The following is a 24,404-nucleotide window of genomic DNA, read 5'->3' on the forward strand; positions in this document are numbered from 1 at the left end:
TTTTAGGACAACCTGATAATAATGAATTACAATAGTCCAGCCTAGAGGAAATAAATGCATGAATTAGTTTTTCAGCATCACTCTGAGACAAGACCTTTCTGATTTTAGAGATATTGCGTAAATGCAAAAAAGCAGTCCTACATATTTGTTTAATATGCGCTTTGAATGACATATCCTGATCAAAAATGACTCCAAGATTTCTCACAGTATTACTAGAGGTCAGGGTAATGCCATCCAGAGTAAGGATCTGGTTAGACACCATGTTTCTAAGATTTGTGGGGCCAAGTACAATAACTTCAGTTTTATGTGAGTTTAAAAGCAGGAAATTAGAGGTCATCCATGTCTTTATGTCTGTAAGACAATCCTGCAGTTTAGCTAATTGGTGTGTGTCCTCTGGCTTCATGGATAGATAAAGCTGGGTATCATCTGCGTAACAATGAAAATTTAAGCAATACCGTCTAATAATACTGCCTAAGGGAAGCATGTATAAAGTGAATAAAATTGGTCCTAGCACAGAACCTTGTGGAACTCCATAATTAACTTTAGTCTGTGAAGAAGATTCCCCATTTACATGAACAAATTGTAATCTATTAGACAAATATGATTCAAACCACCGCAGCGCAGTGCCTTTAATACCTATGGCATGCTCTAATCTCTGTAATAAAATTTTATGGTCAACAGTATCAAAAGCAGCACTGAGGTCTAACAGAACAAGCACAGAGATGAGTCCACTGTCCGAGGCCATAAGAAGATCATTTGTAACCTTCACTAATGCTGTTTCTGTACTATGATGAATTCTAAAACCTGACTGAAACTCTTCAAATAGACCATTCCTCTGCAGATGATCAATTAGCTGTTTTAAGCTAAGATAGCTGGGTCAAGTGATGGCTTTTTAAGTAATGGTTTAATTACTGCCACCTTAAAAGCCTGTGGTACATAGCCAACTAACAAAGATAGATTGATCATATTTAAGATCGAAGCATTAAATAATGGTAGGGCTTCCTTGAGCAGCCTGGTAGGAATGGGGTCTAATAAACATGTTGATGGTTTGGATGAAGTAACTAATGAAAATAACTCAGACAGAACAATCGGAGAGAAAGAGTCTAACCAAATACCGGCATCACTGAAAGCAGCCAAAGATAACGATACGTCTTTGGGATGGTTATGAGTAATTTTTTCTCTAATAGTTAAAATTTTGTTAGCAAAGAAAGTCATGAAGTCATTACTAGTTAAAGTTAATGGAATACTTGGCTCAATAGAGCTCTGACTCTTTGTCAGCCTGGCTACAGTGCTGAAAAGAAACCTGGGGTTGTTCTTATTTTCTTCAATTAGTGATGAGTAGAAAGATGTCCTAGCTTTACGGAGGGCTTTTTTTATAGAGCAACAGACTCTTTTTCCAGGCTAAGTGAAGATCTTCTAAATTAGTGAGACGCCATTTCCTCTCCAACTTACGGGTTATCTGCTTTAAGCTACGAGTTTGTGAGTTATACCACGGAGTCAGGCACTTCTGATTTAAAGCTCTCTTTTTTAGAGGAGCTACAGCATCCAAAGTTGTCTTCAATGAGGATGTAAAACTATTGACGAGATACTCTATCTCACTTACAGAGTTTAGGTAGCTACTCTGCACTGTGTTGGTATATGGCATTAGAGAACATAAAGAAGGAATCATATCCTTAAACCTAGTTACAGCGCTTATGTGTAAATATGTCATTTTTTGTCCAAAGATCTGACTGCATTTATTTCAATGCAGGTCTACTTTAATGTCCACACCAAAGTACACTGTTAGGAGAACCACAGCACAGTGCCAGTGGTGGGCACAGTTCCACTTATCGCTAATTATCAAAGTGAATGTCGTCATTATCAGATTAGCTTTTCAGATATTTTTGAAAACTATCAGCAGACTAATTATCTTCTGATAAATGCTGGTCCGATAATTTTTAGTCCGCTAACATTTATAGTCTGTTCCATCCTCTGCAAACAGAGGAGAGCTAGTTTCAGAAAAAAAACTGCTCTATCCTCTGCAGAGAAAGGAGAACTGCTCACAGAAAAAAAACTAATAATTTATAATTAATTTAACTTATGGTTATAATTTTAACCAAACTAATTTCAGACAAGTTATACTCAACAAAAATATAAACGCAACACTTTTGGTTTTGCTCCCATTTTGTATGAGATGAACTCAAAGATCTAAAACTTTTTCCACATACACAATATCACCATTTCCCTCAAATATTGTTCATAAACCAGTTTAAATCTGTGATAGTGAGCACTTCTCCTTTGCTGAGATAATCCATCCCACCTCACAGGTGTGCCATATCAAGATGCTGATTAGACACCATGATTAGTGCACAGGTGTGCCTTAGACTGCCCACAATAAAAGGCCACTCTGAAAGGTGCAGTTTTATCACACACCACAATGCCACAGATGTCGCAAGATTTGAGGGAGCGTGCAATTGGCATGCTGACAGCAGGAATGTCAACCAGAGCTGTTGCTCGTGTATTGAATGTTCATGTCTCTACCATAAGCCGTCTCCAAAGGCGTTTCAGAGAATTTGGCAGTACATCCAACCAGCCTCATAACCGCAGACCACGTGTAACCACACCAGCCCAGGACCTCCACATCCAGCATCTTCACCTCCAAGATCGTCTGAGACCAGCCACTCGGACAGCTGCTGAAACAATCGGTTTGCATAACCAAAGAATTTCTGCACAAACTGTCAGAAACCGTCTCAGGGAAGCTCATCTGCATGCTTGTCGTCCTCATCGGGGTCTCGACCTGACTCCAGTTTGTCATCGTAACCGACTTGAGTGGGCAAATGCTCACATTCGCTGGCGTTTGGCACGTTGGAGAGGTGTTCTCTTCAACTCTATGCAAAGGAGATGTGTTGCACTGCATGAGGCAAATGGTGGTCACACCAGATACTGACTGGTATCCCCCCCCAATAAAACAAAACTGCACCTTTCAGAGTGGCCTTTTATTGTGGGCAGTCTAAGGCACACCTGTGCACTAATCATGATGTCTAATCAGCATCTTGATATGGCACACCTGTGAGGTGGGATGGATTATCTTAGCAAAGGAGAAGTGCTCACTATCAGATTTAGACTGGTTTGTGAACAATATTTGAGGGAAATGGTGATATTGTGTATGTGGAAAAAGTTTTAGATCTTTGAGTTCATCTCATACAAAATGGGAGCAAAACCAAAAGTGTTGCGTTTACATTTTTGTTGAGTGTATTTAAATTAACATCACGTCTGAAGTTTTATAAAGTGAAAATATCAGATATATGTTTTAGTTTTAAAGTAATGCACTAATTTTGAAGGTTTTAGTGTGAACATGCTGTGTCCGGGTGCATTATGGGTAATCTAAGTACATTCATGACAGGAAAAATGCATTTGAGACACTCTGATCAGGCTCCACACGGACCACAGTATTAAACTCTTTGTGCCTAAAATGCTTGTGAATATATTCTCTGGGTTGACATTGTTATTGTGTTTGCTTTATGTAAAAATGCCAGAAGCAGACCAGGTTGCTTCTCCATTATTTTCAATTGGAACTATTGTGAGCTGCAATCACTTCTTTTTTCTTCTTTAACATCTTGCTTTTGTCAAACACTGACTGTCCTCTTTGTTCCAGAGTAATATTACATATATAAGATGTCTGAAATTCGGTTTGCATTTATTAAATTCCACGCATCTTAAACGTAGCAGACAGGGATGGATTATTTATTTGGAATAGTTGTTTTAGCAAGTTTTCAGGGTCTCTACTGCCATCTATAGTGCCAGTAGTGTTCATGGCAGTATTCGCCCTAAGTACTGAGCATCTGGGCACCAGTAGATGGCAATGTTCTATTTATTTTGACACCGGTTATATCAGACCGTTGTCTAATTACAGCTTGGCTTTGTTTTCCAAATGTTTTTTACAAATATAAAAATGGCATATTTTACAAAAGCACATTTATATGTAAACACCAACACATACCTCATACACATACATGCTGGTTTTTACATAGAATGAATGAGTCAACCAATCAGTGTTAACGGAGGCACATTTTACCCATAATCCCTTTGGCATCTGTATGTGTATGTTAGAAATCTTCAGAATTAGTGCATTATTTAAAAATAAAGATATATGTTATATTTTAACTTTGTACAAATGACATAATTGACATTAATGGATTTATTCTATCGGTATTAATTTTATTTATAAATCAAAACCATAAGTCAGCACTTCTTTATTTTCCAAGACCTCTGCCTCACGGTGACACTGCTATTGAGTAGAGAGCTGAGCTTCACTACTGCAAAATATGTAGTAAACAGGAGCTTCAAGCAGGGGGCAGGGCACACAAAGACAGAAGTGCTGACTCATTGTTTGGGTCTGTGGTTGCTTTTGATGCTACCAGAAGCAACTGTGGTGTTAAAACTCTAAATTAGCTTGTTAACAGTTGCAAGTGTACTGGAGACAATACTGGAATTTCTAAATTATAAATTAAAATTATAAATTTTTGGGTGGTTTATCGGTTTAGCTTTATAAAAGATAACTTTTCAGTTAGCTGATTATCTGTTATCGAAGCTGACTTTTTGGTTAGCTGTGCCCAACACTGCACAGTCCCCAAAAATATGATTTAACAAACATTCAAACCCAGGTTAGCCTGCTAGCTTAGCTGGTTTAGACTTGAAAAGAGGGCTTGTTCAGGGTTCTTTCATCACACGCTGAGCCACCCATGCTCTGCCCCTTTATGCATTAATTAGTTCATTGCATTGGTGCTGGTGATGCCCAGATATTGTCTGTGTGGAAAACCTACTGGTGACATCACATAGACCTGGTAGTTTGACCACAGATAGATCAAATCTCTGGTTTCCCACTCGCTGTGGAACAAAACCCACTGTCTACAAACATGAGACACACACACGGTTTGGTCTCTGAAACCATTTAATTATTTGTTTTTCATGTCAGGATGACATCTGTTTATACAGTGTGACCTCATCTAATAACACATGACTGACAGGTGGAAGAAGGCACCACATCCTGTTCATCAAAACAACAGACAGAATGGATCTTTTGGTCTGTGTGTCGGACTTAGTTCATATGGCGGTGTCCCAGAACACAGCCGTGTGCGGGCTAGTGGCAGGCCGGCCAAAGTACGGCGGAGGCTGCCGTCTCCTCCAGCTGGGCAGGATGGGCATGCTGTCCTGCTTACACAGGTTCCTGTCGGGCCGCTGGTGACTTTTGATCTCACGACAGAGAATGCGCTTCTTCTCAATCATCTCCATCACGGTGGCATCACCATAAATCCACGGCATCTGAAGGTGGAGCAAAAATCAATCACCATGGCAACATAACTTAGTCCTTTGGCGCACACACGCACGCATACACACACACACACACACACACACACACACACACACACACACACACACACACAGTGAAATCACCTGCTGGAGTCAGTGGCTGCAAAGAAAACCTGCACCCTCTTGGCCCTTTCCGGAACAAGTTGCCCACCCCTGATATATATATATATATATATATATATATATATATATATATATATATATATATATATATATATATATATATATATATATATATATATATACACGAGGTCTGTGAGAAAAGTAATGGACCTTATTATTTTTTTCAAAAACTATATGGATTTGAATCACGTGTGATTACATCAGACATGCTTGAACCCTCGTGGGCATGCGAGAGTTTTTTCACACCTGTCGGTTACGTCATTCTCCTGTGGGCAGTCTTTAAGTGAGGAGTCGTCCACCCTCTCGTTGATTTTTTCATTGTTTAGGAATGGCTCAGAGACTGCTGCTTTGTTTGATAAAAATTTTTTCAAAACCTGTAAGGCACAACTGAGTGTACACCATTCGATAAATTCAGCTGGTTTACCGTAAAAAGTTTAACGGCTGATGCGAGATTTTGGTCTGTAAGTGTCGCTTTAAGGACGGCCCACGGCGCCTGACAGCGATCTGCGCTCCGAGGTGGCGTCGTCTCGCTGTTTCAAGCTGAAAACTTCCTAATTTCAGGCTCTGTGGACCCAAGACATCGTGAGATAACAGAGAACTTTCAGAAGAATTCGAGATCAGGAGTTTATCCAGACATTCCACTGTTAAAGGAGATTTTGTAATGAAAGAACGTGCGGGCAGATTCGCATGTCAGGCCGGACTCGACCGCGGGGGGTCGCCACAGGAAAAACACCCCCATTGGAAACCTTAACGGACAAGTTGGAACATGCCCAAGCTGTTAAACAATTTCTCAGATACTCACTTGTTGAAAGCCATCAAAAGCCGCCTGAATTTTACAAATGGTTTTCAACACGGAGGTGTTTTTCATGTCGCAGTGCAGACGGATTTGCCACGTCGTCACGGATCCGACTCGGCAAATTCATCCGCACGTTCTTTCATTACAAAATCTCCTTTAACAGTGGAATGTCTGGGTAAACTCCTGATGCCGGCTTCTTCTGAAACTTCTCTGTTCTCTGACGATGACCTGGGTGAACAGAGCTTTAAATTAGGATGTTTTCAGCTCGAAACAGCCAGACGGACGCCACCTCCGACCGCGTCGCGCCGATCCACTTTGTGGGCTGTGCTTAAAGCGAAAGAAACTCCACAATCTCTCATCAGCCGTTAAACTTTACACCAAAAACCAGCTGAATTTCTCGAATAGTGTCCACACGGATATCCCTCACCGGTCCTGAAAAAATTTGATAAAGCAATGCGTGCCGTCTCCCTGCAGCTTCTCAGACAAAGAGATTCCGACAGGAGGGGGAGTCCACACCTCACTCAAAGCCTGCCCACAGACGAATGATGTCACCGACAGGCATGACAAAACTCACGCATGCGCACGAGGGTTCAAGCTTGTCTGACGTTAAAAACACATGAATCAAATCCATTTATTTTTTGAAAAAAATAAAAAGGACCGCTTATTTATCACAGACCTCGTATATATATATATATATATATATATATATATATATATATATATATATAGCAGCTCTCCACCAGTACTGTTTACGGTGCGGGTTGGGAAGCTGTTGACCATGACTGGGGATGTTATCGGGCAGTGGAAGGAATACTTCGAGGATCTCCTCAATCACATCATCACGTCTTCCGAAGAGGAAGCAGAGACTGGGGACTCAGAGGCGGACTCGTCCATTACCCAGGCCGAAGTCACCGAGGTGCTTAGAAAGCTCCTCGGTGGCAAGTCTCCTGGGGTGGACAAAATCCGTCCTGAGTACCTTAAGTCTCTGGATGTTGAGGGACTGTCTTGGCTGACACGCCTCTGCAACATCGCGTGGCGATCGTGGACAGTGCCTCTAGATTGGCAGACCGGGGTGGTGGTCCCTCTGTTTAAGAAGGGGGACCAGAGGGTGTGTTCCAACTATAGGGGGATCACACTCCTCAGCCTCCCCGGTAAGGTCTATTCCAGAGTACTGGAAAGAAGAATTCGACCGATGGTCGAACCTCGCATTCAGGAGGAGCAGTGTGGTTTTCGTCCTGGTCGTGGCACACTGGACCAGCTCTACACACTCCATCGGATGCTCGAGGGTTCATGGGAGTTCACCCAACCAGTCAACATGTGTTTTGTGGATCTGGAGAAGGCGTTCGACCGTGTCCCTCGGGGCACCCTGTAGGGGGTGCTCTGGGAGTACGGGGTACAGGGTCCTTTGCTAAGGGCTAGCCGGTCCCTGTACGACCGCAGCAGGAGCTTGGTTCGCATTGCCGGTAGTAAGTCAAAGCTGTTTCCAGTGCACGCTGGCCTCCACCAGGGCTGCCCTTTGTCACCGGTTCTGTTCGGTTGACAGAATTTCTAGGCGCAGCCAGGGTGTAGAGGTGGTCTGGTTTGGGAACCACAGAATCTCGTCTCTGCTGTTTGCGGACAATGTGGTTCTGTTGGCTTCATCAAATCAGGACCTTCAGCGTGCACTGGGGCGGTTTTCAGCCGAGTGTGAAGCATCCGGGATGAAAATCAGCACCTCCAAATCCGAGGCCATGGTTCTCAACCGGAAAAAGGTTGAGAACTCCACCGACCTCTTCAGGTCGGTGGAGTGTCCTTGCCTCAAGTGGAGGAGTTTAAGTATCTTGGGGTCTTGTTCACGAGTGAGGGACGGATGGAGCGTGAGATTGATAGACAGATCGGTGCAGTGTCTGCGCTGTATCGGACTGTCGTGAAGAGAGAGCTGAGTAGGGGGGCAGAGCTCTCGATTTACCGATCGATCTACATTCCGATCCTCACCTATGGTCATGAGACATGCAATCCAATTGCACAGGATGGAATTGAGACCCAGCTGATGGAGTTTGGACAGTTTAAACGGCCGGATAGTGTTAAAGGCCGAACTGTAGTCCACAAAGAGGAACCGTGCATAGCTGTTCTTATGCTCCAGGTGCTCCAGTAACGTGTGCAGCACCATAGCAATGGCATCCTCAGTTAAGCGGTTCTCTCTGTAAGCAAATTGGTATGATCCATTAATGGTGATATTGCAGCTTTAATGTGTTTGATAACCAGTCTCTCCAGACATTAGACTGCTTTGGAAGGGGAACAATTATAGCTGACTTGAAGCATACAGTGAGATGTTGTAAATAGAGGTGAAACATCTGCCAACTCCGCAGCACAGTCTTTAAGTACCCGGCCCAGCACTCCATCCGGCCCGGCTGCCTTCCTGATGTTAATGCCTTGGAAGACACGTCTCACCTCATGTGTGCTCAGGACAGGAGCAAGATCTGTAATGGGGAGAGGGGGCAGGGCAGGTTCATTGTTATCCCTATCAAAATGGCATAAAAGAGGTTTAAATCCTCCGCCAAGGTGGAACAGTCAGCAGAGGGTAATGATGGTTCCCTCTTATAGTCCGTGATGGCCTTGATGCCCTCCCAAATCTAACCTTGTATCAGCAGTGGTATCAAATCCGACTTCAATGCGCCTCTTGTATTGTCGTTTGGCAGCCTTAATACCTCTCCTCAGCTCAGCCCTGGCAACCCTATACACCTCCTGATCCCCAGAATTGAAGGCCATATTCCTTTCTCGGATAAGATGTTATACTCCGTGTGTCATCCAAGGTGGTGTGTTAGGAAATACATGGTGTTGTCTTCAGAATGTGACATGATCCACACAGAAGCAGATATAATCCAGTACAGTGGAAGTGTACTTATCCAGTGCACCACGATTGTCAGTGCCTGGTTCCCTGAATACATCCCACTCTGTGCGTTGGAAACAATCTTGGAGCACAGGAATTGTGTCCTCTGGCCATATTCTCACATTTCTGACTGTAGTCCCAATACTGTTGGGACTGCAGTCAGAAGAGTATTGGGACTACAGTCTTGGGACTACAACACACACTGTATATCAAATCAATCAATCAATCAATCAATCAATCAATTTTTTTATATAGCGCCAAATCACAACAAACAGTTGCCCCAAGGCGCTTTATATTGTAAGGCAAGGCCATACAATAATTATGTAAAACCCCAACGGTCAAAACGACCCCCTGTGAGCAAGCACTTGGCTACAGTGGGAAGGAAAAACTCCCTTTTAACAGGAAGAAACCTCCAGCAGAACCAGGCTCAGGGAGGGGCAGTCTTCTGCTGAGACTGGTTGGGGCTGAGGGAGAGAACCAGGAAAAAGACATGCTGTGGAGGGGAGCAGAGATCGATCACTAATGATTAAATGCAGAGTGGTGCATACAGAGCAAAAAGAGAAAGAAACAGTGCATCATGGGAACCCCCCAGCAGTCTACGTCTATAGCAGCATAACTAAGGGATGGTTCAGGGTCACCTGATCCAGCCCTAACTATAAGCTTTAGCAAAAAGGAAAGTTTTAAGCCTAATCTTAAAAGTAGAGAGGGTGTCTGTCTCCCTGATCTGAATTGGGAGCTGGTTCCACAGGAGAGGAGCCTGAAAGCTGAAGGCTCTGCCTCCCATTCTACTCTTACAAACCCTAGGAACTACAAGTAAGCCTGCAGTCTGAGAGCGAAGCGCTCTATTGGGGTGATATGGTACTACGAGGTCCCTAAGATAAGATGGGACCTGATTATTCAAAACCTTATAAGTAAGAAGAAGAATTTTAAATTCTATTCTAGAATTAACAGGAAGCCAATGAAGAGAGGCCAATATGGGTGAGATATGCTCTCTCCTTCTAGTCCCCGTCAGTACTCTAGCTGCAGCATTTTGAATTAACTGAAGGCTTTTTAGGGAACTTTTAGGACAACCTGATAATAATGAATTACAATAGTCCAGCCTAGAGGAAATAAATGCATGAATTAGTTTTTCAGCATCACTCTGAGACAAGACCTTTCTGATTTTAGAGATATTGCGTAAATGCAAAAAAGCAGTCCTACATATTTGTTTAATATGCGCTTTGAATGACATATCCTGATCAAAAATGACTCCAAGATTTCTCACAGTATTACTAGAGGTCAGGGTAATGCCATCCACAGTAAGGATCTGGTTAGACACCATGTTTCTAAGATTTGTGGGGCCAAGTACAATAACTTCAGTTTTATCTGAGTTTAAAAGCAGGAAATTAGAGGTCATCCATGTCTTTATGTCTGTAAGACAATCCTGCAGTTTAGCTAATTGGTGTGTGTCCTCTGGCTTCATGGATAGATAAAGCTGGGTATCATCTGCGTAACAATGAAAATTTAAGCAATACCGTCTAATAATACTGCCTAAGGGAAGCATGTATAAAGTGAATAAAATTGGTCCTAGCACAGAACCTTGTGGAACTCCATAATTAACTTTAGTCTGTGAAGAAGATTCCCCATTTACATGAACAAATTGTAATCTATTAGACAAATATGATTCAAACCACCGCAGCGCAGTGCCTTTAATACCTATGGCATGCTCTAATCTCTGTAATAAAATTTTATGGTCAACAGTATCAAAAGCAGCACTGAGGTCTAACAGAACAAGCACAGAGATGAGTCCACTGTCCGAGGCCATAAGAAGATCATTTGTAACCTTCACTAATGCTGTTTCTGTACTATGATGAATTCTAAAACCTGACTGAAACTCTTCAAATAGACCATTCCTCTGCAGATGATCAGTTAGCTGTTTTACAACTACCCTTTCAAGAATTTTTGAGAGAAAAGGAAGGTTGGAGATTGGCCTATAATTAGCTAAGATAGCTGGGTCAAGTGATGGCTTTTTAAGTAATGGTTTAATTACTGCCACCTTAAAAGCCTGTGGTCAAATCAATTTTATTTATATAGCGCCAAATCACAACAAACAGTTGCCCCAAGGCGCTTTATATTGTAAGGCAAGGCCATACAATAAGTATGTAAAACCCCAACGGTCAAAACGACCCCCTGTGAGCAAGCACTTGGCGACAGTGGGAAGGAAAAACTCCCTTTTAACAGGAATAAACCTCCAGCAGAACCAGGCTCAGGGAGGGGCAGTCTTCTGCTGGGACTGGTTGGGGCTGAGGGAGAGAACCAGGAAAAAGACATGCTGTGGAGGGGAGCAGAGATCGATCACTAATGATTAAATGCAGAGTGGTGCATACAGAGCAAAAAGAGAAAGAAACAGTGCATCATGGGAACCCCCCAGCAGTCTAAGTCTATAGCAGCATAACTAAGGGATGGTTCAGGGTCACCTGATCCAGCCCTAACTATAAGCTTTAGCTGAAGGCTCTGCCTCCCATTCTACTCTTACAAACCCTAGGAACTACAAGTAAGCCTGCAGTCTGAGAGCGAAGCGCTCTATTGGGGTGATATGGTACTATGAGGTCCCTAAGATAAGTTGGGACCTGATTATTCAAAACCTTATAAGTAAGAAGAAGAATTTTAAATTCTATTCTAGAATTACAATAGTCCAGCCTAGAGGAAATAAATGCATGAATTAGTTTTTCAGCATCACTCTGAGACAAGACCTTTCTAATTTTAGAGATACTGCGCAAATGCAAAAAAGCAGTCCTACATATTTGCTTAATATGCGCATCGAAGGACATATCCTGATCAAAAATGACACCAAGATTTCTCACAGTATTACTAGAGGTCAGGGTAATGCCATCCAGAGTAAGGATCTGGTTAGACACCATGTTTCTAAGATTTGTGGGGCCAAGTACAATAACTTCAGTTTTATGTGAGTTTAAAAGCAGGAAATTAGAGGTCATCCATGTCTTTATGTCTGTAAGACAATCCAGCAGTTTAGCTAATTGGTGTGTGTCCTCTGGCTTCATGGATAGATAAAGCTGGGTATCATCTGCGTAACAATGAAAATTTAATCAATCAATCAATCAATTTTTTTTTTATATAGCGCCAGATCACAACAAACAGTTGCCCCAAGGCGCTTTATATTGTAAGGCAAGGCCATACAATAATTATGTAAAACCCCAACGGTCAAAACGACCCCCTGTGAGCAAGCACTTGGCGACAGTGGGAAGGAAAAACTCCCTTTTAACAGGAAGTATTATTAGACAGCATTTAAGCAATGCTGTCTAATAATACTGCCTAACGGAAGCATGTATAAAGTGAATAAAATTGGTCCTAGTACAGAACCTTGTGGAACTCCATAATTAACCTTAGTGTGTGAAGAAGGCTCCCCATTTAGATGAACAAATTGTAATCTATTAGATAAATATGATTCAAACCACCGCAGCGCAGTGCCTTTAATACCTATGGCATGCTCTAATCTCTGTAATAAAATTTTATGGTCAACAGTATCAAAAGCAGCACTGAGGTCTAACAGAACAAGCACAGAGATGAGTCCACTGTCTGAGGCCAAAAGAAGATCATTTGTAACCTTCACTAATGCTGTTTCTGTACTATGATGAATTCTAAACCCTGACTGAAACTCTTCAAATAGACCATTCCTCTGCAGATGATCAGTTAGCTGTTTTACAACTACCCTTTCAAGAATTTTTGAGAGAAAAGGAAGGTTGGAGATTGGCCTATAATTAGCTAAGATAGCTGGGTCAAGTGATGGCTTTTTAAGTAATGGTTTAATTACTACCACCTTAAAAGCCTGTGGTACATAGCCAACTAATAAAGATAGATTGATCATATTTCAGATCGAAGCATTAATTAATTATCGAAGCATAAATAATTATTAATGGTAGGGCTTCCTTGAGCAGCCTGGTAGGAATGGGCTCTAATAGACATGTTGATGGTTTGGAGGAAATATATATATATATATATATATATATATATATATATATATATATATATATATATATATATATATATATATATATATATATACGAGGTCTGTTAGAAAAGTATCCGACCTTTTTATTTTTTGCAAAAACCTGATGGATTTGAATCATGTGTTGAAGACGGCTTTCAGTTATGGGCATCACACAGATTAAGGCCATCAACATGCTGAAATGACCAGATCATTTCCAAAGTGAATGCTGTGATGATGCGGGACCGTCGTGTGACTATCCGAGAAATTGTGGAAGAGGTGGGCATCATTTTTCAGAGTCCCGCATGTCCTGTGAGACTTCAAAACAAAGTTGCTTTTGCTCTGCCCTCAGCAGCTTCGGCACTCTTCGGCAACTATTTTCATGGCCAAATCTTCTGTCACAGTGGAATGTGCGAAAAAAGTGCTGATGTCCACCTCTTCCGCAATTTCTCGGACAGTCGCACGACAGTCCCGCATCACCACAGCGTTCACTTTGGAAATGATCTGGTCATTTCACCATGTTGATGGCCGTCCAGAGTGTGGCTCGCACTCCACCGTTGTGCAGACGTATTTAAAGTGGTTGTACCACTCCTTAATCTGTGCGATGCCCATAGCATCGTCACCGAAAGCTGTCTGAATAATCCGAATGGTTTCCACCTGGCTGTCGCCCAGTTTCTGGCAAAATTTGATGCAGTACCGCTGCTCCAGTCGTTTCGCCATTTTCCTTGCAATGAAAATCCGCCAAGAGCACAACACACGTCCTCACACAAAGGCTGCTTGCCAGCAACTGACGCAATCGACAGGCGTGAAAAAATTCACGCATGTGCACGAAGGTTCAAGATTGGCTCATGCAAGCACGATTGATTCAAATCCATCAGGTTTTTGCAAAAAATAAAAAGGTCCGATACTTTTGTAACAGACCTCTTATATATATATATATATATATATATATATATATATATATATATATATATATATATATATATATATATATATAAGAAAAGAAAGCTATAACAAAAGAAAGTTATAAGAATTATCAGTAACAAACCATATCAAGAGCCAACAAATTCGTTATATGCTTGTCAGCAAATTTTAAAATTTTGGAACTTGGTTGATTATATTACAATACAAATTATGTATAAAGATAGAAATAAGCTTTTGCCTCTCCATGTCCAGAATCTGTTTAAAATGAGAGACTCCAGCTACAGTTTGAGAGGAACATTATTATTTGAGAAACTGAAGATCCGTATGACTGTTAAAAGTCATTGTGTTTCCGTCAGGGGTGTTAATATTTGGAATAATTATCCTGATAATATTAAAATACTTGGTTCACTGGTTGGTTTTAAAAGGCTTTCCAAAAATAATATATTTACCCGTTATAGGTTGAAGGATTAGGTTTACCATTTTTGTGACTGTTCACTCTTACTTGTTTAGTTGTGTTTTGAAATTTTGTGATTAAGTTAAATTGTTTATGCACTTTTTTTTCTCTTGTACAGTTATTATGAACATATGTGTACGTGTGTATGTACATACATACATACATACATACATACATATATACATATATATATATATATATATATATATATATATATATATATATATATATATATATATATATATATATATATATACACTCAACAAAAATATAAACGCAACACTTTTGGTTTTGCTCCCATTTTGTATGAGATGAACTCAAAGATCTAAAACCTTTTCCACATATACAATATCACCATTTCTCTCAAATATTGTTCACAAACCAGTCTAAATCTGTGATAGTGAGCACTTCTCCTTTGCTGAGATAATCCATCCCACCTCACAGGTGTGCCATATCAAGATGCTGATTAGACACCATGATTAGTGCACAGGTGTGCCTTAGGCTGCCCACAATAAAAGGCCACTCTGAAAGGTGCAGTTTTATCACACAGCACAATGCCACAGATGTCGCAAGATTTGAGGGAGCGTGCAATTGGCATGCTGACAGCAGGAATGTCAACCAGAGCTGTTGCTCGTGTATTGAATGTTCATTTCTCTACCATAAGCCGTCTCCAAAGGCGTTTCAGAGAATTTGGCAGTACATCCAACCAGCCTCACAACCGCAGACCACGTGTAACCACACCAGCCCAGGACCTCCACATCCAGCATGTTCACCTCCAAGATCGTCTGAGACCAGCCACTCGGACAGCTGCTGAAACAATCAGTTTGCATAACCAAAGAATTTCTGCACAAACTGTCAGAAACCGTCTCAGGGAACCTCATCTGCATGCTCGTCGTCCTCATCGGGGTCTCGACCTGACTCCAGTTCATCGTCGTAACCGACTTGAGTGGGCAAATGCTCACATTCGCTGCCATTTGGCACGTTGGTGAGGTGTTCTCTTCACGTATGATGCGAAGGAGATGTGTTGCACTGCATGAGGCAAATGGTGGTCACACCAGATACTGACTGGTATCCCCCCCCCCAATAAAACAAAACTGCACCTTTCAGAGTGGCCTTTTATTGTGGGCAGCCTAAGGCACACCTGTGCACTAATCATGGTGTCTAATCAGCATCTTGATATGGCACACCTGTGAGGTGGGATGGATTATCTTAGCAAAGGAGAAGTGCTCACTATCACAGATTTAGACTGGTTTGTGAACAATATTTGAGGGAAATGGTGATATTGTGTATGTGGAAAAAGGTTTAGATCTTTGAGTTCATCTCATACAAAATGGGAGCAAAACCAAAAGTGTTGCGTTTATATTTTTGTTGAGTATATATATATATATATATATACACACAGTGGGGAAAATAAGTATGTGACCCCCTGTCAGTTTTGCAGGTTTTCCCACCTACAAAGAATGGAGAGGTCTGTAATTTTTATCGTAGGTATACTTCAACTGTGAGAGACAGAATCAAAAAAAAAAAATCCAGAAATCACAATGTATGATTTTTTAATAATTTTTTTGTATGTTACTGCTGCAAATAAGTATTTGATCCCCTACCAACCAGCAAGAATTCTAGCTCTTACAGACCTGTTAATTTTTCTTTAAGAAGCCCTCTTATTCTGCACTCTTTACCTGTATTAATTGCACCAGTTTGAACTTGTTACCTGTATAAAAGACACCTGTTCACACAATCAATCACACTCCAACCTGTCCACCATAGCGAAAACCAAAGAGCTGTCTAAGGACACCAGGGACAAAGCTGTAGACCTGCACAAGGCTGGGATGGACTACAGGACAACAGGCAAACAGCTTGGTAGAAGACAACAACTGTTATGATTATTTATTAGAAAGTGGAAGAAACGCAAGATGACTGTCAATCTCCCTTGGTCTGGGATTCCATGCAAGATCTCACTTTGTGGGGTAAGGACGATTCTGAGAAAGCTCAGAACTACACAGGAGGACCTGGTCAATGACCTGAAGAGAGCTGGGACCACAGTCACAAAGATTACATTAGTAACACATGATGCTGTCATGGTTTAAAATCCTGCAGGGCAGCAAGGTCCCCCTGCTCAAGCCAGCACATGTCCAGGCCAGTTTGAAGTTCACCAGTGACCATCTGGATGATGCAGAGGAGGCATGGGAGAAGGTCATGTGGTCAGATGAGACCAAAATAGAGCTTTTTGGAATCAACTCCAATTACCATGTTTAGAGAATGACAACCACCACAAGAAAACCATCCCAACCATGAAGCATGGGGGTGGAAACATCATACTCCGGGGGTGCTTTTCTGCAAAGGGGACAGGACAACTGCACCGTATTGAAGGGAGGATGGATGGGGTCATGTATTGTGAGATTTTGGCAAACAACCTCCTTCACTTAGTACAACCCCTGGCAAAAATTATGGAATCACCGGCCTCGGAGGATGTTCATTCAGTTGTTTAATTTTGTAGAAAAAAAGCAGATCACAGACATGACACAAAACTAAAGTCATTTCAAATGGCAACTTTCTGGCTTTAAGAAACACTATAAGAAATCAAGAAAAAAAGATTGTGGCAGTCAGTAACGGTTACTTTTTTAGACCAAGCAGAGGAAAAAAATATGGAATCACTCAATTCTGAGGAAAAAATTATGGAATCACCCTGTAAATTTTCATCCCCAAAACTAACACCTGCATCATATCAGATCTGCTCATTAGTCTGCATTTAAAAAGGAGTGATCACACCTTGGAGAGCTGTTGCACCAAGTGGACTGACATGAATCATGGCTCCAACACGAGAGATGTCAATTGAAACAAAGGAGAGGATTATCAAACTCTTAAAAGAGGGTAAATCATCACGCAATGTTGCAAAAGATGTTGGTTGTTCACAGTCAGCTGTGTCTAAACTCTGGACCAAATACAAACAACATGGGAAGGTTGTTAAAGGCAAACATACTGGTAGTCCAAGGAAGACAAAGCATCAAGACAGAAAACTTAAAGCAATATGTCTCAAAAATCGAAAGATGTACAACAAAACAAATGAGGAACGAATGGGAGGAACCTGGAGTTAACGTCTGTGACCGAACTGTAAGAAACCGCCTAAAGGAAATGGGAGTTACATACAGAAAAGCTAAAGGCATCATTAACACCTAAACAGAAAAAAACAAGGTTACAATGGGCTAAGGAAAAGCAATTGTGGACTGTGGATGACTGGATGAAAGTCATATTCAGTGATGAATCTCGAATCTGCATTGGGCAAGGTGATGATGCTGGAACTTTTGTTTGGTGCTGTTCCAATGAGATTTATAAAGATGACTGCCTGAAGAGAACATGTAAATTTCCACAGTCATTGATGACATGGGGCTGCATGTCAGGTAAAGGCACTGGGGAGATGGCTGTCATTACATCATTAATAAATGCACAAGTTTATGTTGATATTTTGGACAATTGAAGGATGTTTGGGGATGATGAAATCATTTTTCAAGATGATAATGCATCTTGCCATAGAGCAAAAATTGCAAAAACATTCCTTGCAAAAAGACACATAGGGTCAATGTCAACGAGCAGATCTGATTTGATGCAGGTGTTAATTTGGGGGATGAAAATTTACAGGGTGATTCCATACTTTTTTCCTCAGAATTGAGTGATTCCATATTTTTTTCCTCTGCTTGGTCTAAAAAAGTAACCGTTACTGACTGCCACAATCTTTTTTTCTTGATTTCTTATAGTGTTTCTTAAAGCCAGAAAGTTGCCATTTGAAATGACTTTAGTTTTGTGTCATGTCTGTGATCTGCTTTTTTTCTACAAAATTAAACAACTGAATGAACATCCTCTGAGGCCGGTGATTCCATAATTTTTGCCAGGGGTTGAAAGAGCATTGAAGATGGGTCATGGCTGGGTCTTCCAGCATGACAATGACCCCAAACACACAGCCAGGGCAACTAAGGAGGGGCTCCGTAAGAAGCATTTCAAGGTCCTGGCGTGGCCTGGCCAGTCTCCAGACCTGAACTCAATAGAAAATCTTTGGAGGGAGCTGAAACTCCAAACCTGAAAGATCTGGAGAAGATCTGTAAGGAGGAGTGGACCAAAATCCCTGTTGCAGTGTGTGAAAACTTGGTGAAGAACTACAGGAAATGTCTGACCTCTGTATTGGCAGACAAATGTTTGTACTAATTGTTAAACTCTGTTTTTCTCGGGGTCAAATAATTATTTTATGCAATAAAATGCAAAATTAATTATTTAACAATCATACAATGTGATTTACTGGATTTCTTTTAGATTCTGTCTCTCACAGTTGAAGTGTACCTACAATAAAAAATTACAGACCTCTCCATTCTTTGTAGGTGGGAAAACCTGCAAAACTGACAGGGGGTCACATAATTATTTTCTCCACTGTGTATATATATATATATATATATATGTATATATATATATATATATATATATATATATATATATATATATATATGTACGAGGTCTGTCCAAAAAGTATCGGACCTTTTTATTTTTTGCAAAAACCATATGGATTTGAATCACGTGTGATTGCATCATCCAAGCTTGAACCTTCGTGCGCATGTGTGAGTTTTTTCACGCCTGTCGGTTGCGTCATTCACCTGTGAGCAGGCTTTGTGTGAGCAGTGGTCCACCCATCTCATTGTTTTTTATTGCGAATAAATGTCTGAATGATTTGGAGCTTTGCTGCATCAATTTCTTTTCAGAAACTGTGAGAGACCTCCAGGTGGACACAGTTCGGAAAATTAATATGGCTTTCAGGGACGATTTTATGGGGATTACACAGATTAAGGAGTGATCCAGATGGTTTAAAGACCGCCCACAACTGCTGAGAGCGCGCCACGCTCCGAGCGCCGATCGACAGGCTCCAACCCTGCTGGAACAACCAGATCATTTCCAACATGAAGGCTTTGTTGATCCGGGACGTCATCTGACTTTCATAAAAAGGCAGAAGGCGTGGACATCAGCACTTTTTTGGCACATTCCACTGTTACAGGAGTTTTTTCATGGAAAGAAAAGCGGAGGGACGCGCCACAGAGCCGTTCATTACGCGGTACAAAGTCACCTCCGTGTTGGTCTCACAGGATGGCTTTCAGGTGGATTTCAGACGGTCGATTGCTTTTCAGTCGTGTGATTATCCGAGAAATTGAGCATGAGCTGGACATGCCCCAACATGTCCTGTGAGGCTTCATCACGGTGTTGCTTTGTGTCATGCGGCTCCACCGCGACGCGCGGAACTCCGCTCCTCTTTCCATGACAAAAACTCCTGTAACAGTGGAATGTGCCGTTCATTTCTAAACTGGACGTTTTCTTGATCCGGTATGTCGCATGACTACCACAGGAATTGTGAAAAGACGCAGAGTTTTCACAGCCCTGATGTCTACAGACTAGGTAGATGTTTATTTCAATCTTTTTCTGTAGGAACATTTAGGTTTCAGGTACTAACTCCTATAATATTATGTAGTTCTGATATTTTTTGTATATGTTGTTTACTCCTCTGTTTGTGTAAACATCACTTATACGAGGTCTATTAGAAAAGTATCCGACCTTATTATTTTTTTAAAAACCATATGGATTTGAATCATGTGTGATTACGTCAGCCAAGCTTGAACCTTCGTGTGCATGCATGAGTTTTTTCACGCCTGTCGGTTGTGTCATTCACCTGTGAGCAGGCTTTGAGTGAGGAGTGGTCCACCCCCTCGTCGTTTTTTTCATTGTTTAGGAATGGCTCAGAGACGATGATGAGATGATGTTCAGACAGCTGTCGGTGGTTTTTCCATCGAGTGATTATCCGAGAAATTGTGGATGTGCCTGGACATGCCAGAACATGTCCTGTGAGGCTTCATCACGGCATTGCTTTGCGCCATGTGGCACCACCGCGACGTGCGAAACCTCCTCTCCTCTTTCCATGACAAAAACTCCTGTAACAGTGGAATGTGCCGTTCATTTCCAAACTGGACGCTGTGTTTTATCCAGGATGTCATCTGACTAGCACAGGAATTGTGAAAAGACATGGACATCAGCACTTTTTAGGCACATTGAGACAGACGTGCGGAGGAATTCAGCGTGTCGTGGTGGTGCCGCATGGCACAAAGCAACGCCATGATGAAGCCTCACAGGACATGTTCTGGCATGTCCAGGCACATCCACAATTTCTCAGATAATCACTCAATGGAAAAACCACCGACAGCTGTCTGAACATCATCTCAAAGCCGTCCTGTGAAACCAAAACTGAGGTGGTTTTGTCTCGCTCCAGTAGCGAATCCATCGTGACGCGCGAAGCCTCCGCTCAGCTTTCCATGACAAAATCTCTTGTTAAAAGTGAAATCTGAGGGAAAATGGTTGATGTCTAGGCTTGTGATAACCAGAGAAATTGCACACGATGGTCACGGATCCATACAGCCATCCGTTTAGAAATGAAATGGTTGCTCAGCCTGTCGATGGCAGCTTCGGAGCGCGGCACACCACCAGTCGCTCTGGGCCGTCCTTAAAGCGACAGTAACACTCCATAATCTCTTTGAAGCCCATAAAAGTTTCACCAAAAACCATCTGAATTTCTCAAATGGTGTCCACTTTGATGTCCCTCACAGTTTCTGAAAAAATTTTGATCAAGCAAAGCGGCAGTCTCTGAGCCATTCCTAAACAATGAAAACAACGACGAGAGGGGTGGACCACTCCTCACTCAAAGCCTGCTCACAGGCGAATGACGCAACCGACAGGCGTGAAAAAACTCACGCATGCGCACGAAGGTTCAAGCTTTTCTGACGCAATCACTCATGATTCAAAGCCATATGGTTTTTGAAAAAAATAATAAGGTTGGATACTTTTCTAATAGACCTCGTATACATGCTGTCCATCTACTTGAGCCACTTGGGTGAGTAGGGAGAGTTCCCATGGGATAAAAAAAGCTTTGAAAGCTACCATACCTGGTTCTCAAGACCAGACACCTAAGTGGCTCTATCCCTTCTTCTTTCTTCCTCTTTATTCTCTTTTCTCACTCTCTCTCTCTCTCTCTCTCTCTCTCTCTCTCTCTCTCTCTCTCTCTCTCTCTCTCTCTCTCTCTCTCTCTCTCTCTTCTCTTGTCTTTTTTTTTTAATATTTAGGAGTACCTTAGTATACACTAGTAGAGGTCCACCTCAGATTTGGGATGTATAGTAGATATACCTTACTGAATTTTCATGATCTGCTGCTGTGGTCAAAATGTTTGTTTCAAAACTACTGGTAACTTATGTCCAAACAATTTTGCACCAACATGTAGCAATTTAACTTAGAAAATCATGAAGATGCAGAACCCTTTTTTAAATGCTTGTTAATTTAAGTGAAGACTGAATCACCACCTTATCATGGCTGAGGGGTTTGTGTGCTCCAGAGATCCTGGTGCTGTTGCCTGGAGCATTAGCTCCCAGTAGGGCCACTCTTGGCAAATTGGTCCCATGCAAGGAAACAGACAACAGGCAACAAAAAGATCCGTTATGATGGACAAACAGGGATGGAGTTGCCTCACCTGGATTAGGGAGACTGGAGCCAGGCTGGGGGTGATTGGCCTGTTCTACATCCATGGGACTCAGTCAGGCTTAGCTTGAAGAAACTTTCATGTGGGTTCACCACCAGCAAGGGCAGTATAACGGATCTGATGCGCTGTTTTTTGGGCAGTGGACGGGGGAAAACGCCCACATAGACTGATACTGCTATCACTCTTAGAACATGGAGTGTTACCTCTCCGGTGGGGAAGAAGCCTGGGCTTTGTGAGAGGTTGAGTGATACCAATTGGAAACAGTTGGGCTCACCTCCATGCACAGCACAGGCTCTGGACCCAAACACCTAGAGAGGGACTGGACTTCTCTAAGAACTTTTCAAATGCAACAACTTATGATTGAAACAGGGTCATAGGATTTCCCTGATCTCCAGGGGTCAAGGCTTTCTTCTTTTTGTGTGTCTACCTTGGCGTGCATGGGCTGGGGGTACGGAGAATGAAGTGGGCGCGTCTCTGGATTTCTCTGCTGTTTAAGTTGTGGCTCCTTTCATATGCTCTATTTCCTGCCCATTACCTCCTCTTTCTTTCTTTTTTGAAACACTGATTTGCTAATTGAAGTATTTAATTTTATGGCTTCATTTTTAAGGTTTTGTTGTGGTCAGTCACAGTTTACCTGCTCCTGATCAGTTTACCTGCTGATGATCACATTGGCTTCACCTGCATGTGAAGCCAATGTGGAAAATAAATGCTTTGCCTTCAGGCTTTTGTCAGTGTTGATAATCATGCAAATTAACACCCAGGAAGGAGGACACATGGACAGAAGGTCTACAGACAGTACCTGGCTGAAGGCCGGGTGCGTCTCGTGAATTTGATGCTGTGATGTCCCGCCTGGAGAAGGAACTCCTGAAGTAGAAGCTGAGTGCCCATGTTTATAGGTGGACTTTGACTCTGCAGAAAGGATGAAAAACAGCACACAGTCAGAGGACACCTGGATACCTTCAGCCAACAAAAGCTGCATCAGATGAAGAGGATGTTACAAAGTCAGAGGAACCAATGATCTGTAGACAGCAGGTGAAACACGAACCCCCCCCCCCCCACCACCTTTACTCATCAGCAGTCAAACGTTTGAAGCAGAGAAGCCATTTCTCTACCTGAGGTCCAGGGATACCTTCGAGATTTGACCATACTTTCAGTTGTTCCCATTATAAAGTATTTTTTTAAAAGTCCATGTGTTCCACATCAAAATCTTCACAACAATCTCAGCAGTCTTGCAGGGAGGGAGAGACCCATGTGACCTTCTCCGGACTCTAGGATTGGCTGTGGGGGAAAGCTCAACTAGAACAGAGATTGAAAGCAGAGGTGACACTGTATTGTTTCAGGAAGTTGTCAAAGTATCTGTGCCATTTTGTCAACCATATGAATATAAAGCGGCATGTCCATATGTCCATCAACCTCAGAGCGTCAAATGAATCAAATGACACAAACTCATGTCAAGTCTGGGAGCATGCACTGGTGCCATGCCTTGTCATGTCCACAACAGCACAGAGCCACCTTGGGTCCAGGATGGCAATCATCCTGGCAGATAACCAGTCCATCCCCACATCTAAAAAATAACCACCTATCTGATGCAGCCAAGTGCAATGTGGGCAACCCTTTGGCCTTCTCCAGCCACTGGAGTCCTCTAGACTCAGGCACCTATGTGCTGGGTCATGCAGTGACACATGGCCAAAATGTCAAAGCTGACATTCCCCCACAAGACAAGTGACGCTCCTCATCTCCGTCTCCCTCAATAACCTTTGGTTTGACACAAAGGATTCTCCAAAGAGACCTGGTACCAAAGACATCCAGTTACTGCCTTAGGTCACTCATTAGCATTCTAGTCTAACACCCTTACAGCAGAACAACAGGGGCCTTAAGACTTGGACTTTTAGTTCTCTTGCAAAGATATCGGCATTAAGGTGCCTTGACACAAATTTGATCTGCACACTGGTATCTGCCGTGTCAGAGAGGAAACTCACTGTAAACTTGTAAACTGTGCGTGGCTTCATGCTATTCGTGCAAAGACAATTTTGAAATGTTCTGGCACACATTAATTATGTGAACTACGTGATCATTGTGCAAACAATTCAAAAACGCTGTCTGTCAGTGCAAGTCATTGCTTCAGCACAGCACACCACAGCACAGCTCATCTGAACGATTATGACGAGATGTTAAATCTATCATTTTACAGATACTCATAAGAAGGAATGAACATGCAACTATTTTACCAAGCTACTACAACATTGTTATTATAAATAGTTACCAAATAATTACATTTTAGATGATTCCAAATGCACTTTCCATGTCACGAAGCGCACGAGAGAGAGAAAAAACCTGCAGCTGTAGAAACTTCCT

General features: G+C 42.0%; 1 pseudogene; it reads right to left on the reverse strand.

Moving 5' to 3' along the window:
* Positions 1 to 5,081: 5,081 nt before the first annotated feature.
* Positions 5,082 to 24,404, reverse strand: part of LOC117509058 — a 113,511-nt pseudogene continuing 94,188 nt past the window's right edge.

The sequence above is a fragment of the Thalassophryne amazonica genome, chromosome 4 (assembly GCF_902500255.1).
Source record: "Thalassophryne amazonica chromosome 4, fThaAma1.1, whole genome shotgun sequence".
Classification (NCBI taxonomy): domain Eukaryota; kingdom Metazoa; phylum Chordata; class Actinopteri; order Batrachoidiformes; family Batrachoididae; genus Thalassophryne; species Thalassophryne amazonica.